Source organism: Ranitomeya imitator, chromosome 3 (assembly GCF_032444005.1).
Source record: "Ranitomeya imitator isolate aRanImi1 chromosome 3, aRanImi1.pri, whole genome shotgun sequence".
Taxonomy (NCBI): domain Eukaryota; kingdom Metazoa; phylum Chordata; class Amphibia; order Anura; family Dendrobatidae; genus Ranitomeya; species Ranitomeya imitator.
In genome coordinates this window covers 129905851-129928986 of record NC_091284.1, presented here as the reverse complement: position 1 = coordinate 129928986, position 23136 = coordinate 129905851, and the positions used below count along the sequence as shown (strand labels likewise).

At 45.5% G+C, this 23136-nt stretch overlaps 1 protein-coding gene across 1 annotated transcript in view; it reads right to left on the bottom strand.

Moving 5' to 3' along the window:
* The window catches only part of MTMR4 (myotubularin related protein 4), a 92713-nt gene extending 78577 nt beyond the window's left edge, over positions 1-14136 (bottom strand). The window contains exon 1 of the mRNA XM_069761445.1: positions 14006-14136. The gene's annotated coding sequence lies outside the window, so the exon portion shown is untranslated. The remainder of the gene's footprint in view (positions 1-14005) is intronic.
* Positions 14137-23136: the final 9000 nt, after the last annotated feature.

The window sequence follows — 23136 nt, the reverse complement described above, 5'->3', positions numbered from 1 at the left end:
GGCCTCCTGGATGACAGAGGGAGAATGACAACAAGGTGCCTATTGTGGTCAAATACAACCCCCACTTGAGCATCCTAAGGAAAAGCGGTGCTGATCTCCAACCCATATTCCACAGAGACCACAAATTGAAAGACATATTCCCAGAACTACCACTTCTCTCCTCCAAACAGCCCCCTAACTTAAGAAGTCTCCTTGTCAGGTGTCTTCATCATCAACAGTGACGGGCACATTCCCTTGTAACAATACAAAATGCAGAACTTGTACCCACATAGTATCAAGAAATACAGTCCGCATACCAAACAAATCAAGAGTATAAGATCATGGCTTTATTTTCATGCACAAGGTGCCCTAGAGGTTACTACATTGGGGAAATCATGCTAAAACTACAAACAAGAATGAGTCTACACAGGCACACAAGATCAAGCTGGACACGGCTGTGGGAAAACATTTCTCTGGACCTGGACACTATGACAGATTTAAAAGTCTTAAAGGGAACCAGTCACCAGGCTTGGCTGATATAAGATACGGCCACTGCCTTGTTAGGGCTTATCTATAGCATTCTATAATGCTGCAGATAAGCCTGCGATCTGACCTGAAAGATAAGAAAAATAAGTTATATTATACTCACCCGGGGGCGGTTCGGGGCCTCCCATCTTCATTCGATGACGTCCTCTTCCTTGCTTCCTGTCGCGGCTCCGGCGCAAGTGTACTTATCTGCCCTGTTGAGGGCAGAGCAAAGTACTGCAGTGCGCAGGCACTGGGCCTCTCTGACCTTTCCCGGCGCCTGTGCACTGCAGTACTTTGCCCTCAACAGGACAGAACAGTACGCCTGCGCAGGAGCGCGATGCCGGGCAGTCATGAAGCAAGCAAGAGGGCGGCGTTACAAGAAGATGGGAGGCCCCAGACCTGTGACACCCATTGGACCGGACTGCCCCAGGTGAGTATAATAAAACGTATTTTTCTTCTCTTGCAGGTCGGATCGGGGGCTTATCTACAGCATTATAGAATGCTGTATATCAGCCCTGAAAGGCGGTGGCCGTATCTTATAGCGGCAAAATCTGCTGACAGATTCATTTTAATACTAAAAGGTAATTTTAAGTACAACAGAAGAATTTGGGAATACAAACTAATAAGGATGTTCAATTCTTTGACACTAGGACTTAAAGGGAACCTGTCACCCCCAAAATCGAAGGTGAGCTAAGCCCACCGGCATCAGGGGCTTATCTACAGCATTCTGTAATGCTGTAGATAAGCCCCCAATGTATCCTGAAAGATGAGAAAAAGAAGTTGGATTATACTCACCCAGGGGCAGTCCGGTCCAGGGCCTCCCATCTTCTTACGATGACGTCCTCTTCTGGTCTTTAGGCTGCGGCTCTGGTGCAGGCGTACTTTGTCTGCCCTGTTGAGGGCAGAGCAAAGTACTGCAGTGCGCAGGCGCTGGGCCTCTCTGACCTTTCCTGGCGCCTGCGCACTGCACTACTTTGCTCTGCCCTCAACAGGACAGATAAAGTACGCCTGCGCCGGAGCTGCAGAGTGAAAACAAGAAGAGGACGTCATTGTAAGAAGATGGGAGGTCCGGACCGCAACGCCCATCGGATCGGACCACCCGCGTGAGTATAAGCTATCCTCTTTTTCTCATCTTTCAGGTTACATAGGGGGCTTATCTACAGCATTCCAGAATGCTGTAGATAAGCCCCTGATGCCGGTGGCCTTAGCTCACCTTCGATTTTGGGGGCGACAGGTTCCTTCTAAAGGGAACCTGTCAGCAGGATTGTGCACAGTAGCAGTGCACGGTCAGCGCCGTTATACTGATTAAAATGATACCAGAGTTGATGAAATCTGTCTTGTGGTTAATTTTAATCTTTAGTTTTGAGTTAATGATATGTCCGTGCTCCGGGGCGGCCTGTGGGGGCTCCGATTAGCTATTCATACTGATGGCTTATGACAGGTCACTGATCTGGCGATCCGATAAATGCTACTGCGTAATTGCCGCCATCAATTTTTTTCCCTCCAGCAAAATGGCGCTGGTGGTGGTGCCTGTACAGTAGCATCTAAGGCGTTCCCAATTATGCTGCTGCACAGATGTGACTGGCACCATTTTGAATTACCGTATATCAATAAAATGAACAGTGCACAGCTGAGCCTTATTACACAGGAAATCTTCCAGGAGCTCTCAACTGAGCAGATTAACCCCTGCACTGCTAAAAGAAACTGCACCGTTTAATATTAAATCAGTTTAGGAGTAGGATAAATCAGACGCTGCGGGCTTCCGGCTCCTCTCTGTTGCGGCAAACCCATGACAGCTACTTTATTTGTTGCTTATATATGGAGATGGCTACTCTTAGTAAGCACCTGGACAGATCAGATTTCTATTTTGAAGTGACGGTCAGTCGTTTGATATTTGTATACATAGGCTCTCTGAGCACTCCACCCCTCAGCCTCAGGCGGTTTTGATTACAGCAGGATCCTACCTTCCCATATACAGATGCTTCTCACAAAATTAGAATATCAAAAAGTTAATTTCAGTTCAATACAAAAAGCGAAACGCACATGAAATAGTCATTACAGAATGATCTATTCCAAGTGTTTATTTCTGTTAATGCTGATGATTATGGCTTGCAGCCAATGAAAACCCAAAAGTCATTATCTCAGTAAATTAGAATACTTTATAACACCAGCTTGAAAAATGATTTTAAAATCTGAAATGTTGGGCTACTGAAATGTATGTTCAGTAAATGCACTCAATCCTTGGTCGGGGCTCCTTTTCCATCAATTACTGCATCAATGCGGCATGGCATGGAGGCGATCAGCCTGTGGCACTGCTGAGGTGTTATGGAAGCCCAGGTTGCTTTGATAGCAGCCTTCAGCTCGTCTGCATTGTTGGGTCTGGTGTCTCATCTTTCTCTTGATAATACCCCGTAGATTCTCTATTGGGTTAAGGTCAGGCGAGTTTGCTGGCCAATCAAGCACAGTGATACTGTTGTTTGTAAATCAGGTATTGGTACTTCTGGCAGTGTGGTCAGGTGCCAAGTCCTGCTGGAGCATGAAATTTCCATCTCCAAAAAGCTTGTCGGCAGAGGGGAGCATGAAGTGCACTAATATTTCCTGGTAGATGGCTGTGCTGACTTTGGTCTTGGTAAAACACAGTGGACCTACACCAGCAGATGACATGGCTCCCCAAACCATCACTGATTGTGGATACTTCACACTAGACCTCACGCATCTTGGATTGTGGCCTCTCCACTCTTCCTCCAGACTCTGGAACCTTGATTTCCAAATGAAATGCAAAATTTACTTTCATCTGAAAACATCTTGGACCACTGAGCAGCAGTCCAGTTCTTTTTCTCCTTGGCCCAGGTAAGACGCTTTTGGCGTTGTGCCAAGCCACTCATGACCAAGAGACAAGGAATGCGACACTTGTAGCCCATGTCCTGGATACGTCCGTGTGTGGTGGCTCTTGCAGCAATTACTCCAGCAGCCGTACACTCCTCGTGAATCTCCCCCAAATTTTTGACAGGACTGCAGCAGGACCGCCCCTGGGTGAGTATATTCTAACTTGTTTTTCTTACCTTTCAGGTTACATCGGGGGCTTATTTACAGCATTACAGAATGCAATAGATAGGCCCCTGATGCCGGTGGCAGCAGCTTATAGGCCAAAAATGGGGTGACAGATTCCCTTTAACAATCCTTTCAAGACTGCGGTTATCCCGGTTGCTTGTGCACCTTTTTCTACCACACTTTTCCTTCCACTCAACTTTCCATTACTATGCTTGGATACAGCACTCTGAACAGCCAGCTTCTTTAGCAATGACCTTTTGTGGCTTACCCTCCTTGTGGAGTATGTCAATGACTGCCTTCTGGACGTCTGTCAAGTCAGCAGTCTTCCCCATGATTGTGGAGCCTACTGAAACACACTATGTGACCTTTTTAAATGTTTAGGAAGCCTTTGCAGGTGTGTTTGCTAATTATTCTAACTTACTAAGATAATGACTTTTGGATTTTCATTGGCTGTAAGCCATAATCATCAACATTAACAGAAATAAACACTTGAAATAGATCACTCTGCTTGTAATGACACTATATGAGAGTTTCACTTTTTTGTATTGAACTGAATTAACTTTTTGATGATATTCTAATTTTGTGAGAAGCACTTGTAAATGTAGGCTATCAGCCAATGAGAGGAGTCCCCATAGGATAGGTCCCAGCTACGAGAATCGCCTTATCACAGCTGCCAGGAACACATGAATTGGCCAATTTCTGCACTAAATATCTCAATTTTTCATTAGTGCAGTAATGCAATTCAAATTTCATATATTTCATGTTTGCCTGCTATAGTGCTATGCTACTTTATTTTGTTGGTTATATATGAAGATCATCTCAAGTAAAAGCCGAGATCCTCAGATCAGGACAGCCATTTTATTATTATTATTTATACATTTTTATAGCACCATTTATTTTATGGCGCTTTACATGTGAAAAGGGGGCAAATATAGACAAATGCAATAAACATGAGCAAAAAAACAAGGCACACAGGTACATAAGAAGGGAGGACCCTGCCCGTGAGGGCTCACAGTCTGCAGGGGATGGGTGAGGGTACACTAGGAGAGGGTAGAGCTGGTTGTGCGGCGGTTCAGTGGGTTGAGGATCACTGCAGGCTGTAGGCTTGTCGGAATAGGTGAGTTTTCAGGTTCTTTTAGAAGGTTTCCGTGGTAGGCGAGAGTCTGATGTGTTGGGGTAGACAGTTCCAGAGTATGGGGGAAGTGCGTGAGAAGTCTTGGATGCGGTTGTGGGAAGAGATAAGAGGGGAGTAGAGGAGGAGATCTTGTGAGGATCGGAGGTTGCATGTAGGTAAGCAACGGGAGACGAGGTCACAGATGTATGGAGGAGACAGGGTGTGGATGGCTTTGCAAGTCATGGTTAGGGTTCTGAACTGGAGTCTCTGAGCAATGGGGAGCCAGTGAATGGCTTGGCATAGGGGAGAGGCCGGGGAATAGCGGGGAGATAGGTGGATTAGGAGATTCGGGAAGCTCAGTCTCCTCCATCAAGGCCGGTGGATAAACTTTTTGTCCCAGTTCAGTTTCGTCTCAGGGTCCTCCGGGAGTTCCACGACTCAGCTCTGGGTGGACGTCCGGGGATCTTGGCCACCCGGAGGGCCATCACTACTTGGCCACCCGGAGGGCCATCTGGGTGGACGTCCGGGGATCTTGGCCACCCGGAGGGCCATCACTAGGGTATTCAGGTGGTCCTCCTTATCCTCTGATGTTGGGGAATTTGTGTCTGCTTGTGAGGTATGTGCCTGTGCGAAAACCCCCCATAACCGACCGGCAGGGGAATTGGTGCCACTGCCAATCCCTGATGACCCATTTGTCCATGGATTTTATCACCAATCTTCCTCCTTCCAAGTTTAAGTCATTTGGATAGTGGTGGACAGGTTTAGTAAGCAGACACATTTTGTACCCTTGGCGGCTTTACCTAATGCGGAGACGTTGTCCGGATTGTTTGAAGGATGTGGTGAGGTTGCATGGGGTGCCCCTGAATGTGGTGTCTGATAGTGGGTTGCAGTTTGTTTCCAGATTTTCGAAGGGCGTTTTGTAGGTGGTTGGGTATTGGTCTGTCTTTTTCATCTGCTCATCACCCGGAGACTAATGGTCAGACTGTGTGGACCAATCAGTCTCTGGAGCAATTTTACGTTGCCTGTCCTCAGCCCGACAGGATGATTGGTCTACTGCGTTACCTTTGGCCAAGATTACGGGCACATCCCCCTTTTTTCTGCAGCTATGGGTTTCATCCACATTTTGGGGAGTTCTCCCGTTTGGACTCGGGGTGTCATGGGGTGGATGGGGAAATCCAGCAGTTGGGGGAGTCATGGCGGGAGATCCAAAGGAACATTTTGAAGGCTCAGACTAAATATACGTTCTTTGCAGACAAAAAACGGTCCGTGGGGCAGATGTTCTGGTTTGGGGATAAAGTTTTTTTGTCTACTAAGAACATAAGACTCAAGATATCGGGCAGCACGGTGGCGCAGTGGTTAGCACTACAACCTTGCAGCGCTGGGGTCCTGGGTTCTAATCCCACCCAGGACAACAGCTGCAAAGAGTTTGTATGTTCTCTCCGTGTTTGCGTGGGTTTCCTCCGGGCACTCCGGTTTCCTCCCACATTCTAAAGACATACTGATAGGAATTCTAGATCGTGAGCCCAATCGGGGACAGTGATGATAATGTGTGCAAAACTGTAAAGCGCTGCGGAATATGTTAGCGCTATATAAAAATAAAGATTATTATTATTAAGATATGAGGGGGGGCGGGGGGTCATGGTCTTCCCCATCACAGGTTTTGGTGGATGGACAGTCTGAGTACGAGGTGGAACGGATCGTTGACTCTAGGATGGTCCGTCGTGCTCTTCAGTGTCATGGGTTCCTGCACAATCTGTTCATGCAAATCGGTTGGTCCGGGCCTTTCACGCCAGGTATCCTGGGAGAGGGGGGTACTGTCATGATCCAGGATGGGGTTTGGTCTTTATCCCATCCTGGTCAGACATGGGTTAATTCTATCTGCCTCTCTGTGGTGTTAGAGCGGCTATTTAACTGCCATATGACCTAGGTCCGGTGTCGGTGATGGCTCCGGTCCCTCGGCTAGAGCAGCTGACCTAGGTTGCTCTGTTAGTAATGCTGTTTCTCTGTATGCATGCCCGCCCGCTGTTGTGTGTATGACCTGGCTTGTTCCCTGACCTGAGTTTCTGTTCTCCGTTTTGGTACTGTTTAGCTTGCTCAGTTTTCTGATCCCCTGGCTTGTCTCCGATTACCCTTCTGTTTTTCCCCCCGGTACCGTGTGCCCGTCTGGTTTTGACCTATTGGCTTGTTTCTGACCACGTGCTTGCTGAGCCCTCTGGTATTTCATATGAGTGCTTGTTGCTGACCCGGCAGGACACAAGCTCTTGTCTTCCGCTTGTTGCCTTTTATTTGTAGATTTTCTCTCCGTTGCTGTGGAACTGTATAATATAGAAATATTCTTTATTTTATGACCCGTTTCTCCTGACACTTGCAGCAATGTGTTTCTCGGATTTACCAGTGTGTTTTCCTTGTGTACATTCAGTTTATGACGTGTTTCCTACATATTGTATATAGGAGGGGCGCTGATTAAAGACGTCCCCTGACCTCGTGTACGATCACATGACGCTGAGGAATGATATCAGGCTCTGTAGAGTCCTGATTTTACAGGGCTGACGTGGTGTGAGGTAACGGACCCAGCAGTTTCCTCATTAATGTACACGTTGCTCACCATCTTCTCAGGTTGAAGGTCGCTTGTGGAAGGCGGGGGGCTCAGCGTTCCGCAGGTCCAAGACTTAGTTGCCGGGCAGCACCCGGAAAGCGTGTGATTGCTCCCCTCTGGCTGGCATACCCTTGTTCCTTAGTTAGTCATCTTCCTCTTAATTTTATAGGACATTTTATAACTTTCCCAAATTTTTATGAAAAAAAATTACAGCACATCCTGCACTGTACTACTGAACCTATTTATTATATATTTTAGGAGTTGGTTCATTATATACCGACTCCACCAAAATGGACACAAACTCCACAGACCTGGTCAAGACAGATAGATTTGATGCTGAGCTGCAACTAGCAGCATCTGGGAGGGAAGAGTGAAACTGCAAGTCCTCCAGGAAGAGTGAAGAAATGCCCAATTGGACCAAAGATCACATATTGTATTTTAAAAGCAACATGTAAATACACTCACAAAAAGTTAGGAATATCTGGCTTTCACGTGAATCTAAAATGTAATGTAACAGTCTCAAACTTTTTAAAGCACATGTCTGACTGTTCAATGTTTCAGTACTTTTTCACAACCTGCTGTTCTCTAAGGGTAGGTGTACACGGTCAGCAAACGCTGCGGGTTGGATGCTGTGTACTTGCGTAGGGTCCAGTTCGCACCATCCAGATGTTACTTCAAGAAGTGCCATCCACTAAGTGACCAGAGACGCATGCGGATCACCCGTGGAGACGGACATGCAGTAGATTCACCTGCGTTCAATAGCCCGCAACGCTTTGGAAGCAGTGTCCAAAGCGCTGCCAATTACTGAACATGTGCACCTACCCTTACATGGAGCTTAATGGCAGAATTCCACAACTGTTGTTGGCTTTTGTTTCAATAAATTGTTTGGAACGAGGAAATCACCATTGCATGCTTCTACTCAAATGCCCTACTGTCATGATAAAATACAAGTTTACCATAAATTTCATCTAAAAATTAAATACCCATGACTTTTCGTGAGTGGTGTATGTCTGTAATGCAGCGACGCAGTGCAAAAAAAAAAAAGGAAAGGAACAGCAGAATTAGGCTATGTGCCCATGTTGCGTTTTTAAAGTATTTATTTCTGCATTTTTCCGCTGCGGAAATGTTTAAAAGCATCACATTATTTTTAATGGAATACCGCATTGTTGTGCCCATGCTGCGATTTTCCGCAGCGCAAACGCATCGCAGAAAAAACGAAGCATGTGCATTAATTTTGCGGAATCACGGCAATTTTGCTGCTGTATAATTATATGGGGATGCATGGAAAACGCTAGAAAAACGCAGAAAAAAAGCGACAAATACGCAAAGAAAAAAAATTGGAAAACGCTGCGAATCCGCAGAAGTTTCCCATGAGTTTACATTACAACGTAAACCTATGGGAAACAAAAAACGCTGTGCACATGCTGCGGGAAAAAAAAAAAAAACGCGGAAACAGCGGTTTACATCCGCAGCATGTCACTTCTTTCTGCGGATTCCGCAGCGGTTTTACAGCTGCTCCTATAGGAAACCTCAGTTGTAAAACTGCAGTGAAATCCGTGGTAAATCCGCTATAAATCTGCAGCAAAAACGCAGCATTTTTGCCCTGAAGATTTATCGAATCCGCTGCAGAGAAATCCGCAGTGGACCATTATACGTGTGCACACAGCCATAGGGTATGTGCTCACGTTATCTTTTAGATACCGATGTACTCAAGTTCTTCAGGCTGAGAACACTTCATGAAAACGCCTGTGATTTTTCCCAAAGCATTTAGAGTCCGTTACTTTTCTTTTGTGGTGACTTTGCCTCCGGTATTTTTCCCCCCCCACTTCTATGTATAACTTGATAAACAACTTTCAAGTAAAAGCCACCTGAAGAACGGATCGGTCACTCCATTTAATAGCTTCACATCTTTGACAACTTGAAAAAAAGCTGAGAAGACTGGTCACATGTTCAGCAAGTCGTTTTACAATTACTGTGAATACATTCAATTTTTTTTGCATTTATTTTGTGCTTTTTCAGCACATAGCCTTAAGGTACCATTACACTAAGCGACGCTGCAGCGATATAGACAACGAGCCGATCGCTGCAGCGTCGCTGTTTAGGTCGCTAGGAGACGTCAAACATCGACAACAGCAGAACGATGAAGGAGCGATCCAGTGACGTACTTATCGTTCTCGCTGGTTGTTGCTCCATGAAAAAACATTGCAGGCATCGTTGCTTTTGCTGTCAAACATGACGATACACGCCGACCTGACGACCAAATAAAGTTCTGGACTTCTAGCTCCGACCAGCGATGTCACAGCGGGATCCTGATCGCTGCTGCGTGTCAAACACAACGAGATCGCTATCCAGGACGCTGCAACGTCAGGGATCGTTGTCGTTCTCATTGGAAAGTTGATCAGTGTGAAGGTACCTTAAGGCCATGTGCACACGTTCAGTATTTTTCGCGTTTTTTGCGCTATAAAAACGTGATAAAAACACGAAAAAACCGCTTACATGTGCCTCCTATTATTTACAGTGTATTCCGCATTTCTTGTGCAAATGTTGCTTTTTTTTCCGCGAAAAAAAAGCAACATGTTCATTAAATTTGCGGAATTGCGGGGATTCCGCACACCTAGGAATGCATTGATCTGCTTACTTTCCACATGGGGCTGTGCACACCATGCGGGAAGTAAGCAGATCATGTGCGGTTGGTACCCAGGGTGGAGGAGAGGAGACTCTCCTCCACGGACTGGGCACCATATAATTGGTAAAAAAAAAAAAGAATTAAAATAAAAAAAATAGTGATATACTCACCCTCTGATGGCCCCGGAGTCTTCCCGCCTCATCGGTGCACGTTGCCGCTTCGGTTCCTGTAGAGATGGTGTGTGATGGACCTGCGATGACGTCGCCGTCTTGTGATTGGTCGCGTGACCGTGACGTCATCGAAGGTCCTACACACACACACACACACACACACACACACACACACACTCTATAGGAACGGACGCTGCTGAGGAGATCATCTGTCTGCAGGTAAGTATAACCATTTTTTTATTATTTTTAAACATTCTATCTTTTACTATAGATGCTGCTTAGGCAGCATCTATAGTAAAAAGTTGGTCACACTTGTCAAACACTATGTTTGACAAGTGTGACCAACCTGTCAGTCAGTTTTCCAAGCGATGCTACAGATCGCTTGGAAAACTTTAGCATTCTGCAAGCTTGCAAAATGCTAAAAAACAAAAGGGGAAAAAAAAAAAACGCAAAAATTTCTTCAGGAAATTTCTGCAAGAAATCCGGACGTGTGCACATACCCTAAGGGTTATTACACAAAGTTTTTCAGTCTGATCCTATCCAACTCCAAACTAAAAACAGCTCTGAATATGTTGGGGGAGGGGGGCGGTTATGCTACTCTGATCAAGGCAGCAAGTTTTGATATTTCTGCTTTGGCATTTGAAGGACTAGGCATGTAAAGCATTCAGACACTGCAATGTGCGAGCTGCAGATGAAAGGTCCGGGTCTTTGCATACATGACTTTCATAGACTTACTATACTAATATACAGCGGGTGACATAAGTATTGAACAAGTCAATTTTCTAAGCAAGGGTAAGTTCACACTAGGCGTTTTTTTTTTCTTATGCAAATATTCAGTTGTGTTTTACAGTACCAGCTATATGCACACAGGCTCCCCCGTCTCGTGCTCCGGCGCAGGCGCACTTCTCTGCCCTATTGAGGACACAGTAAAGTCCTGCAGTGCGCAGGCACTTGGCCTCTCTGACCTTTCCCGGCTCCTGCGCACTGCAGTACTTTACTGTGTCCTCAACAGGGCAGAGAAGTGCGCCTGCGCCGGAGCGCGATACGAGGGAGCCTGTGTGGATGACATAGGGACACGTTATCCACACGAACCAAAAAGGAGGACGGAGATCGTAAGAAGGAGGGAGGCGCCGGACGAAGACCAGTGACACCCCTCGGACCAGACCGCCCCCGGGTGAGAATAATAAAAGTTATTTTTCTTCTCTTACAGTCGGGTTGGGGCAGATATACAGCATTATACTGTATAACAGCCCCGAACAGTGGAGGCCATAACTCATAACGGCCAAACCTGGTGACAGATTTAATGGATGCAGAATCTGCAATCGAGCCTTACTGGCCAGAAATCGCTCAGTGCAAATGAGCCAATCCTGGTGTGTGATTTTTTTTTTTTTTTTTTTTTTTTTTTTTTTTTTTAATATATAGTAGATGATAAAAATTTAATTAGTAAAACTTTTTCACATTTTTAAATGCATGTTTGTTGTTTTTTTTTTAAATGTTACACTTAAATTAACAACCAGGCGTTTTAAGTTATGAAGTGTGATAGGAACATTATCCAATCAAGAAAAAAAAAATAGCCCCATTTACCAACACACAATAATAATGATAAAGGTGGAGGCAGCACAGGTAGAAGACACTGATGAGATGACCACTCACAGACCAGGCATGTACAGGCGCCAGTCACACAGGTGTAAGGCACAGTCTGGCTGACAGGCGATTGGTGATTGGTCAGACTACTAGATTCTAGGTTATTTGATGTTTTCGGTGAACTGACATCATCCACGTAGATCTGACTCGGCAGGGACACATCTTTCACAATACAATGGTAACAAACAGTTGTCAATTCAATGACATTTCTAAGCAGGATTAAGAGGACCAGCACAATGCAGAGTTAGGGGCTATGTGAACACGTTGAGTTTTTGCTGCGTTTTTTTTTTCTTTAACTCAAAGTTTAAGCCGCTTACAAAAAAAAGTAGATTTTGTTTAATGTTTGGTGCGTTTGTGTCTGGGTACATTTGTTTCGTGCACGCCGATAACGGTTTAGTGCATAAAAAAATAATCTGATTCAACTTCTTCAGGTTTTGACACCTAAAATGCAGCAAAGCTTCATACCTGCTGGGGGGGGGAAGGGGTTGCACTATACTGCCTTCAATGGGTTAAAAGACACTGAAAAAAGTGACATGCCGCATTTTGCAAAAACACAGCTCTTTGACAAAAAAGACAGTCAGGAAAGAAACCCACGCCGTGTGCACGGGACATCGCAGGCATTGGGAAACGCAGCTGAAAATGTGCATGCAAAAAAATGCTGCAAAAAACGCCGGGTGAGAGCACGGCCTCAGGGTGTATGCACACCGGGGGGTTTTCTTACAGTTTTCCACGCGGGGTGTTGGCAGGGAGAATTCCGAGTGCACGATGGGCGGATTTTTATTAATTCAATTGAAAGGGTAAAAAATAGCAGCAAAACACTGACGAATGCTGCAGATCTGAGAAACGCACCGACGCTTTAGGCCATGTTCACACAGTGCGTTTTTTACCGCGGAACCGCGGCGGTTTTGCCGCTGCGGTTCCGCAGCTGTTTTCCATGCAGGGTACAGTACACTGTACCCTATGGAAAACAGGACACACTGTGCACATGGTCCGGAAATTGTAAAAAAAAAGACGCGCTGAATAGCTCCCGGAAAAAAGAAGGAGCATGTCAATTCTTTTTCCGGAGCCGCAGCGGTTCTGCACCCATAGACCTCCATTGTGAGGTCCAAACCGCAGTAAAACCCGCAGATCAAAAATATATCTGCGGGTTTTACTGCGGTTTGATGTGCAGAACCGCTGCAGCAGGAAGTGCGGGGAGCGGGCGGAAGTGCGTGGGCGGAGTGTGGCTGCCCCCCCCCGTGTTCCGATCCCGCCCCCCGTGCTCCGATGCCCCCCCCCAGTGCTCCGATGCCCCCCCCCCCAGTGCTCTGATGCCCCCCCCGTGCCCTAATCTCCCCCCCTTATACTCACCCGGCGTCCCGGTGTCCGTCCGGCCGTCTTCTCCCTGGGCGCCGCCATCTTGCAAAATGGCGGGCGCATGCGCAGTGCGCCCGCCGAATCTGCCGGCCGGCAGATTCGTTCCAAAGTGCATTTTGATCACTGAGATATAACCTATCTCAGTGATCAAAATAAAAAAATAGTAAATGACACCCCCCCCCCCTTTGTCACCCCCATAGGTAGGGACAATAAAAAAAATAAAGAATTTTTTTTTTTTTTTTTTTTCACTAAGGTTAGAATAGGGGTAGGGGTAGGGTTAGGGGTAGGGTTAGGGTTAGGGGTAGGGTTAGGGGTAGGGTTAGGGGTAGGGTTAGGGGTAGGGTTAGGGGTAGGGTTAGGGGTAGGGTTAGGGGTAGGGTTAGGGGTAGGGGTAGGGGTTAGGGGTAGGGGTAGGGGTAGGGTTAGGGGTAGGGTTAGGGTTAGGGGTAGGGTTAGGGGTAGGGTTAGGGGTAGGGGTAGGGTATTTTCAGCCATTTTAACCCTAAAAAAATTCCTAGAAAACACACAGACTCTGGCTAGAAAACTGCATCAAAAAAACGCATCAAAAAACGCATCAAAAACGGACCAAAAAAAGGACCTGCGTTTTCTGCCAAGAGCTGCAGTTTTTTAAAAAACAGTCAGGAAAAAAAAAGGATGGAAATCCTGAACGTGTGAACATACCCTTACGGTTTCAGGAAGAATAAAACGCAGAGAGCGGATGACATTGTGGGAATTACAGTTATTAATACTATAGAACAGGAAATAAACGCTGCAACAGTGTGAACAAGCCCTGACCAGACATGATGGGGAAAACATCTAATGCACAAACCCCCGGGCTCCGACGTGCCTTCATGGCCGTACACAGAATACAGGCGGACTGCATCCACCGGTGCCGGCAACATGGCGGCCCAGCACAGCCCGCAGTCCACCCCGCCGCTCACCTCGTGCACTCGCCCTACAGCGGCCGCTCAGCTCGGGGTCTCGGGGCGCAGACCACCCGACCGCTCCTCCGCATACTTCTCACTAATCACTTCCTGATGGAGTCGCCCTCCGATGACGCAATCCTTCCACTATAGACCCCGCCCCCTGACCTCTTCGCGGCACTCCGCACGTACCTCATGTACCACCAAACACGGAGCGCGCTGGATCCGCTACCGGGAAACTACAAGCCCCACAATCCCCCGCAGTGTGAACTGAGCGTGATGCAAGGCAAAAGGATTGTGGGATATGTAGTCCACTAGCCGCTGTATAATGTACGATAGGAAAAAGCGCAGGGAGGCAGAGAGCTGCTGATGAGGATTTCTGCTCTGTGCCCAGACTGTCACACATGGCTGCTGTTGCTGCTGCTGCACAGTCTGCTTTTGGGGCCTAAAAATGACATTGCACCCACAGAATTAGATTTGGGACAATTCACATTATTACAAAGCTTTTCTATCCTAACATCACTTGGTAGCAGGAGAAATTTACACCAATATTTCACTAAATAAATGTCCCCGTCCTTAGTGAATTTGTCTTGAATCCTTCAAAAGCTGCAATTTGTGGCAACTGTCTTAGGCTATGTGCCCATGCTGCGGATTTTGCTGAGGGTCCGCAGCAGCTTCCCATGCATTTACAATACAATGTAAACCTATGGGAAACGCAATCCGTAGTGCCCATGCTGCGGAAAAAGACGCATGGAAACGCATGTCACTTCTTTGTGCGGAATCCGCAGCGGTTTTACACCTGCTCCATAATAGAAAACCGCAGTGGAATCCGCACAAAAACCGCAGGAAATCCGCAGGTAAAACGCAGTGCCTTTTACCTGCGATTTTCACAAATCCGCTGCAGAAAAATTCACAGACCTCAAGAATACGTGTGCACATACCCTTAAACTTGCCAAATAAAACACCTTAGAACTTTGGAAAATTTGCCATTTCCTTGTATCCATAGACTTCGGCCTTCGGTCACATAGATCTTTATTTTAAACACTATTATTCATATCTTCTCTGCAGCAAACGCTGCTGCAGGGAAGATATGAATCGCGGCTTCAGCACCATGTGGGGGGGACAGCGCTTAATGTAGCGCTGTCTCCTGCACGGCACACGGACTGCACACAGACAACGTCTGTGTGCGGTGCGTGTTTTACACGGACCCATTGACTTTAATGGGTCCGTGTAATACGTGCGCTCCCACGAACACTGACATGTGTCCGTGTTTGGCACACGGAGACACGGTCCGCAAAAAATCAATGACATCTGCACAGATGCATTGATTTTTATGTGTCTACGTGTGTCAGTGTCTCCGGTACGTGAGGAAACTGTCACCTCACGTACCGGAGCCACTGACGTGTGAAACAGGCCTCAGACAGATGTCTGTCCAGCCTCTGTATGAAGACTTCCATTGAAGGAGAACTCACCACCTCTTGTGGCAGCCTGTTCCACTCATTGATCACCCTCACTGTCAATAATATTTGTCTAACATCTAATCTGTATCCTCTTCCTTTCAGTTTCATTCCATTGCTTCTCGTATTTCTATGTGCAAAAGAGAAAAAGGATGATCTCTACACTGTGACATCCATTCAGACATTTGTAGGCAGCTATTAAGTCTCCTCCCAGTCTTCCTTTTTGCAAGCTAAACATTCCAGATCCTTTAACCATTCCTCGTCGGACATAATTTGCAGTCCTCTCACCATCCTGGTAGCCCTTCTCTGAATTTTCTCCAGTTTTTCGATGTCTTTTTTTAAAATGTGGTGCCCAGAACTGGACACAGTATTCCAGATGAGGCCTGACCAAGGAGAAGTAGAGCGGGATGATTACTTCATGCGATCTAGACTCTATGCTTCTCCTAATACATCCTAGAACTCTTTGCCTTTTTTGCTGCTGCATCACACTGTTGACTCATGTGCAGTCTGTGATCTATTGCTACACCCAAGTCTTTTTAGGCCACTTCTTTGGCATAAACTATGATAAATTTGGCCTCAATCAACCACCCCCTCCTAGATAATATACACCCACTTTTCAAAAAGATGATAGAGCTGGTCAAAACTGGGGTAAAAAAAACAAAAGTTACAACATTTTTTGCACAACCATTTTACCTGAGAAAAACTGCCTGATGAATAAGGGCCTGTTTATCAGGACATTGTCATGCATTACAATCACAAAACAAATCCTAGCACAAAAATATGATTAGGACCTGTTCACTTTTTTTTCTCTTGATCATAGTAAAACCACAGCAATTTTGCCACAAAGACCCCACTGAGACTGCAACGAGTCAATGTCAATGCAGATTTGAACATTTATGACTGTAAAGTATAATTAATGTCGAGTTTTATGTTATGATTTTCCCAATAGAAGTGCATTACATGCGGAAAATCCACAGTTAGAAACGCATGTAATCCACACGATATGTCAGAGGGGGTTGTGGTAGTGAGGTACGTACAGCAGACGTTCCGGGACTGCAGGGCATAGACCCAAATTCTGAAGTGTCCCGCTGTATCTGGGATGGTTGGGAACTATGGATTGAATTTTTTGTTCATTCACTCATTCATAGTTCTCACAGTCATAATTTTTTCATTTTTACACAAGCTTTACTGTATGATGTCATGCCTTTTTGCCCTGTTTAAAGCTAAGATTGGTTTTTGATATTTCACATTAGGCCTGGACAAAACTTTATTGATACAGTTATGTGCGGATTACACGCGCTTTTAATGTGTTTTCGTAGCTGAAACACGCTAGAAACCCATGTACATTTTTATTTGCAGATTTTCCACATCTAATGCAATCCTATGGTGAACACCGCACACAAAACAGCATAACTGCAGGAAAAATTGATATGTTGCTGATTTCAAACACACACCGCAAGTCAGATTTCACAACATAACAATAAGCACAGCGGGCATCAGATCTCGCTAAATCTCATGCACTTTGCTGGAACTAAAAAACGCTCAGTTTTTTGGCTCAGCGAAAATGCGCAACGTGAATAAATCATCATGTTTCAGAGTCAGCCCTACTTGTTACAGCCAGGCCCACAACATCGCTCGTATGTGATGGCGCACACTACATGTTGGCACCTGGACGTCATGTGTGAGAACACCAGAAGCATGAGATGAAGGCATGAGTGAGGAGTAATTAAAGCCGTGTGGTCTCAGTTATGAAGTATGTCATGGGGTAGGGTCCAAGGTATATTTCAAAATAAAACATGGTCTTCACCCATTAAGCATTAAAAGTAGATATTATCCAGTAATTGATTCACTTTACATAGTTATTTATACATGGATTGTATATATCTCGTAGATTATAAGCTTGTGAGCAGGGCCCTCACTCCTAATGTACCTGTTTACAATGTCCTACCTTGTATTGAATGTATTGTCTGTATATATCCCCGCTTAATTGTAAAGTGCTGTGGAATATGTTGGTGCTATATAAAATAAACTTATTATTATACTGAAATGTACATTATACCATTTGCAAACCACAAAAAAATCAGTACCCACACAAAAATAATGTAAATCTTAAGTTTATTACAAATGCAAAAATAAGTACACCAATTATTGATCCTATATTATGGCCATAAAGCAGAGAGCATAGGAACACCTAAATAAAGGCTTCACAACAAAGGCCAGGATGTGAACGGCTAAAAAATACACTGCTCAAAAAAATAAAGGGAACACTAAAATCTCACATCCTAGATATCACTGAATGAAATATTCCAGTTGTAAATCTTTATTCATTACACATTGGAATGCACTGAGAACAATAAAACCTAAAAATTATCATCGTAAATCACAACCAATATCCCACGGAGGTCTGGAGTTGGAATGATGCTCTAAATCAAAGTGGAAAATGATGTTACAGGCTGATCCAACTTCAGTGGAAATGCCTCAAGACAAGGAATTGATGCTCAGTAGTGTGTGTGGCTTCCACGTGCCTGTATGACCTCCCTACAATGCCTGGGCATGCTCCTGATGAGGCGACCTGGATAGTCTGGTGCAACGTGACATTGATAGATGGTGCGAGACATTATGTCCCAGATGTGTTCAATTGGATTCAGGTCTGGTGAACGGGCGAGCCAGTCCATAGCTTCAATGCCTTCATCTTGCAGGAACTGCTGACTCACTCCAGCCACATGAAGTCTGGCATTTTCCTGCATTAGGAGGAACCCAGGGGCAACCGCACCAGCATATGGTCTCACAAGGGGTCTGAGGATCTCGTCTCGGTACCTAATAGCAGTCAGGCTTCCTCTGCCGAGCACATGGAGGGCTGTGCGACACTCCAAAGATATGCTACCGCACACCATTACTGACCCACTGCAAATTCGGCCATGCTGAAGGATGTTGCAGGCAGCAGATCGCTCTCCACAGAGTCTCCAGACTCTGTCACATCTGTCACATGTGCTCAGTGTGAACCTGCCTTCATCTGTAAAGAGCAGAGGGCGCCAGTGGCGAATTTGCCAATCCTGGTGTTCTGTGGCAAATGCCAAGCGTCCTGCATGGTGTTGGGCTGTGAGCACAACCCCCATCTGTGGACGTCGGGCAATCAGACCATCCTCAAGGAGTCAGTTTCTAACCATTTGTGCAGACATATGTTCATTTGTGGCCTGCTGGAGGTCTTTTTGCAGGGCTCTGGCAGTACTCCTCTTGTTCCTCCTTGCACAAAGGCTGAGGTAGCGGTCCTGCTGCTGGGTTGCTGCCCTCCTATGGCCCCTCCACGCCTCCTGGTGTACTGGCCTGTCTTCTGGTAGCACCTCCAGCCTCTGGACACTACGCTGACAGACACAGCAAACCATCTTGCCACAGCTAGCATTGATGTGCCATCCTGGATGAGCTGCACTACCTGAGCCACTTGTGTGGGTTGTAGAGGCTGTCTCATGCTACCACGAGTGTGAAAGCACAACCAACATTCAAAAGTGACCAAAACATCAGCCAGAAAGTATTGGTGCTGAGATGTGGTCTGTGGTCCCCACCTGCAGAACCACTCCTTTATTGAGTGTGTCTTGATAATTGCCAATAATTTCCATCTGTTGTCTATTCCATTTGCACAAAAGCATGTGAAATTGATTTTCAAACAGTGTTGCTTCCTAAGTGGACAGTTTGATTTCACAGAAGTTTGATTTACTTGGAGTTATATTCTGTTGTTTAAGTGTTCCCTTTATTTTTTTTGAGCAGTGTATATCAGTTTATTCAAACAATTTAAAAACAAAACATATAAAAGCAGTTGAAGGCAGGCACCACAGGTATACATGAATAAGCTGGGAACACTCAGATAATATATAAGAAGTACCGTATTTTCCGGCGTATAAGACAACTTTTTAACCCCTGAAAATTATCTCAAAAGTCGGGGGTCGTCTTATACGCCAAGTACGGCGTGTGCAGGGAGCGGTCCTGTATGGTTCCCAGGATCTGGAGGAGAGGAGACTCTCCTTCAGGCCCTGGGATCCATATTCATGTAAAAGAAAGAATTAAAAAAAACAACATGGATATACTTACCCTCTGACGGCCCGCAGCTCTCAGCGGTGCAAGCGGCGGCCTCCGTTCCTAAGGATGCATTGAGCGAAGGACCTTCAATGACGTCACGGTCACGCGACCGGTCACGCGATGTCAGGTGTGTGGAGCTGGAGCAGAAGCAAGGAGAAGACCACGTTTCACAGAGCTGACAGAAAGCCGTGCGCACCACCGTATTAGACTGCTGGGAGGCCACCTGGGACTTGACCTGATTCTCCAACATCACCTGAGTTTGATCCTGTTTGGTGCACCTGTTAGGGCCTAGTGTAGGCTTCAATAGTCAGTACATGGGAGCCGTGTGGCCTGCTTAGTAAAGGCCAGGGAGGTTATACGTAGAGTAGCATCATCACTTGTTTATTGTTTACATTTGCTTGTTAGACATATTTTGAGTCTGCAATAGTTGCAGCACCGTGTTGTTTTACGGAAAAGTTAAAGTTCATAACTCTGGTAAATTGTCTGTTGCCATTTTATACCCGTTTGCATCTTCCTCATTCCCTTCATTCCTTGCCTCTAATAAATCTACCCTTTGTTGCTTGCACCTCATCTTGTGTACAGTAGTCTTCCTGCACCGTGGTGGTCCCCCGGCCATCGCTTCAGATGGTAGAAAGAAATCTCTTAAAGTAGCATGCCCAGCAAAATTTTTATCCAAATAATTTCTACATATGTACCGTATGTAGTGTAGTGTAAGTGTATTTTATTGGTTACAGAACACATCTTCTCCAATTTTCAGCACAGTCCCAATTCTGTTCCAGACCACGTCACAGCTCTTAGTTGTTGCCGGCACACACAGCGTCTGCTGTGACGGTGGTGCTGTTTGTCATACATACATACATGTACATACACACGTATACAGGTGCTTCTCACAAAATTAGAATATCACACAAAAATGGCAGGTACTCTGAACAGATGCAAACTTCAGGGGATTTGATGAACCTGCAGTAAGGCAGAACCTAAGATGTGACTATTCCTTCACTGAGTCTAATGGGCTAGGTAAGGAGAGGATGGATTTGGTTTTCGTTTCTGCTGTATGTTTCTTTGAACACATATAGCTCTGGTGAAAATTAAGAGACCACTGCAAAATGTTCAGTTTGTCTGATTTTTCTCTTTATAGGTATATTTTTCAGTAAAATGTAAATTGTTCTTTTATTCTATAAACTTCTGACAACATGTCTCCGAATTTACAAGCAATACATTTTGTGTTTTTTTTCTGACAAAGAAAAATGGTCAAAATTAAAACAAAACAAAACAGTGCTTTCAGACCTCAAATAATGCAAAGAAAACAAGTTGATAATCATTTAGAAACAACAATACTAATGTTTTAAATCCGGAAGAGTTCAGAAATCAATATTTTGTGGAATAACCATGATTTTTAATCACAGCTTTCATGTGTCTTGGCATGCTTTCCACCAGTCTTTCACACTGCTTCTGGTGCAAAAATGTAAGCAGTTTTTCTTTGTTTGATGGCTTGTGACTATCCATCATCCTCTTGATTACATTCCAGAGGTTTTTAATGGGGTTCAGGTCTGGAGATTGGGCTGCCCATGACAGGGTTTTGTTGTGGTGGTCTCATAATTTTTGCCAGAGCTGTAGTTGCAAATTTTCTGCAAATATGTACGTCTGATTTAAGATGAACCTGAAACTGAGATTATAACCTACTAGATGGTGGCCCGATTCTAACGCATCGGGTATTCTAGAATATACATGTCCACGTAGTATATTGCCCAGCCACATAGTATATTGCCCAGCCACATAGTATACTGCCCAGCCACATAGTACACTGCCCAGCCACATAGTACACTGCCCAGCCACATAGTACACTGCCCAGCCACATAGTACACTGCCCAGCCACATAGTATACTGCCCAGCCACATAGTATACTGCCCAGCCACATAGTATACTGCCCAGCCACATAGTATATTGCCCAGCCACATAGTATATTGCCCAGCCACATAGTATATTGCCCAGCCACATAGTATATTGCCCAGCCACATAGTATAGTGCCCAGCCACATAGTATATTGCCCAGCCACATAGTATATTGCCCAGCCACATAGTATATTGCCCAGCCACATAGTATATTGCCCAGCCACATAGTATACTGCCCAGCCACATAGTATACTGCCCAGTCACATAGTATACTGCCCAGTCTCATAGTATATTGCCCAGCCACATAGTATATTGCCCAGCCACATAGTATACTGCCCAGCCACATAGTATACTGCCCAGCCACATAGTATACTGCCCAGCCACATAGTATACTGCCCAGCCACATAGTATATTGCCCAGCCACATAGTATATTGCCCAGCCACATAGTATATTGCCCAGCCACATAGTATATTGCCCAGCCACATAGTATATTGCCCAGCCACATAGTATATTGCCCAGCCACATAGTATATTGCCCAGCCACATAGTATATTGCCCAGCCACATAGTATATTGCCCAGCCACATAGTATATTGCCCAGCCACATAGTATATTGCCCAGCCACATAGTATATTGCCCAGCCACATAGTATATTGCCCAGTCACATAGTATATTGCCCAGCCACATAGTATATTGCCCAGCCACATAGTATATTGCTCAGCCACATAGTATATTGCCCAGCCACATAGTATATTGCCCAGCCACATAGTATATTGCCCAGCCACATAGTATATTGCCCAGTCACATAGTATATTGCCCAGCCACATAGTATATTGCCCAGCCACATAGTATATTGCTCAGCCACATAGTATATTGTCCAGCCACATAGTATATTGCCCAGCCACGTAGTATATTGCCCAGCCACATAATATATTGCCCAGCTACATAGTATATTGCCCAGCCACATAGTATATTGCCCAGTCACGTAGTATATTGCCCAGTCGCGTAGTATACAGCACAGACACGTAGTATACTGCCCAGTCACGTTGTATATTGGCCAGTCACGTAGTATGCACCATATTTCTGTTAAAAAAAAGAATTAAAATAAAAAATAGTTACATACTCACCTTCCAGAGCCTCCAGATCGAAGCGGCCGGTTACCGATGGTCCTCGCGAGCTCCGGTCTGAAGAGTGCATTGCGGTCTCGCGAGATGATGACGTAGCGGTCTCGCGAGACCGCTACATCATCATCTTGCGAAATCGCAGTATGGACCGGTTACCGGAGCATCGCGAGCGGGAAAGACCTGTTGTGGATCCGAGGGGCCGACGGACGGTGAGTATATAACGATTTTTTAAATTATTTTTAACATTAGATCTTTTTACTATTCATGCTGCATAGGCCGCATGAATAGTAAAAAGTTGGTCACACAGGGTTAATAGCAGCGTTAACCGAGTGCGTTACACCGCGGTCAACGTTGCCATTAACCCTGTGTGAGTGCTGACCGGAGGGGAGTACGGAGCGGGCACTGACTGCGGGGAGGAAGGAGCGTCCATTTTCTTCTGGACTGTGCCAGTCGCTGATTGGTCGCGGCAAAACAGCCACGACCAATCAGCGACTTGGATTTCCATGACAGACAAAGGCCGCGACCAATGAATATCCGTGACAGACAGACAGACAGACAGAAGGACAGAAAGACGGAAGTGACCCTTAGACAATTATATACTAGATA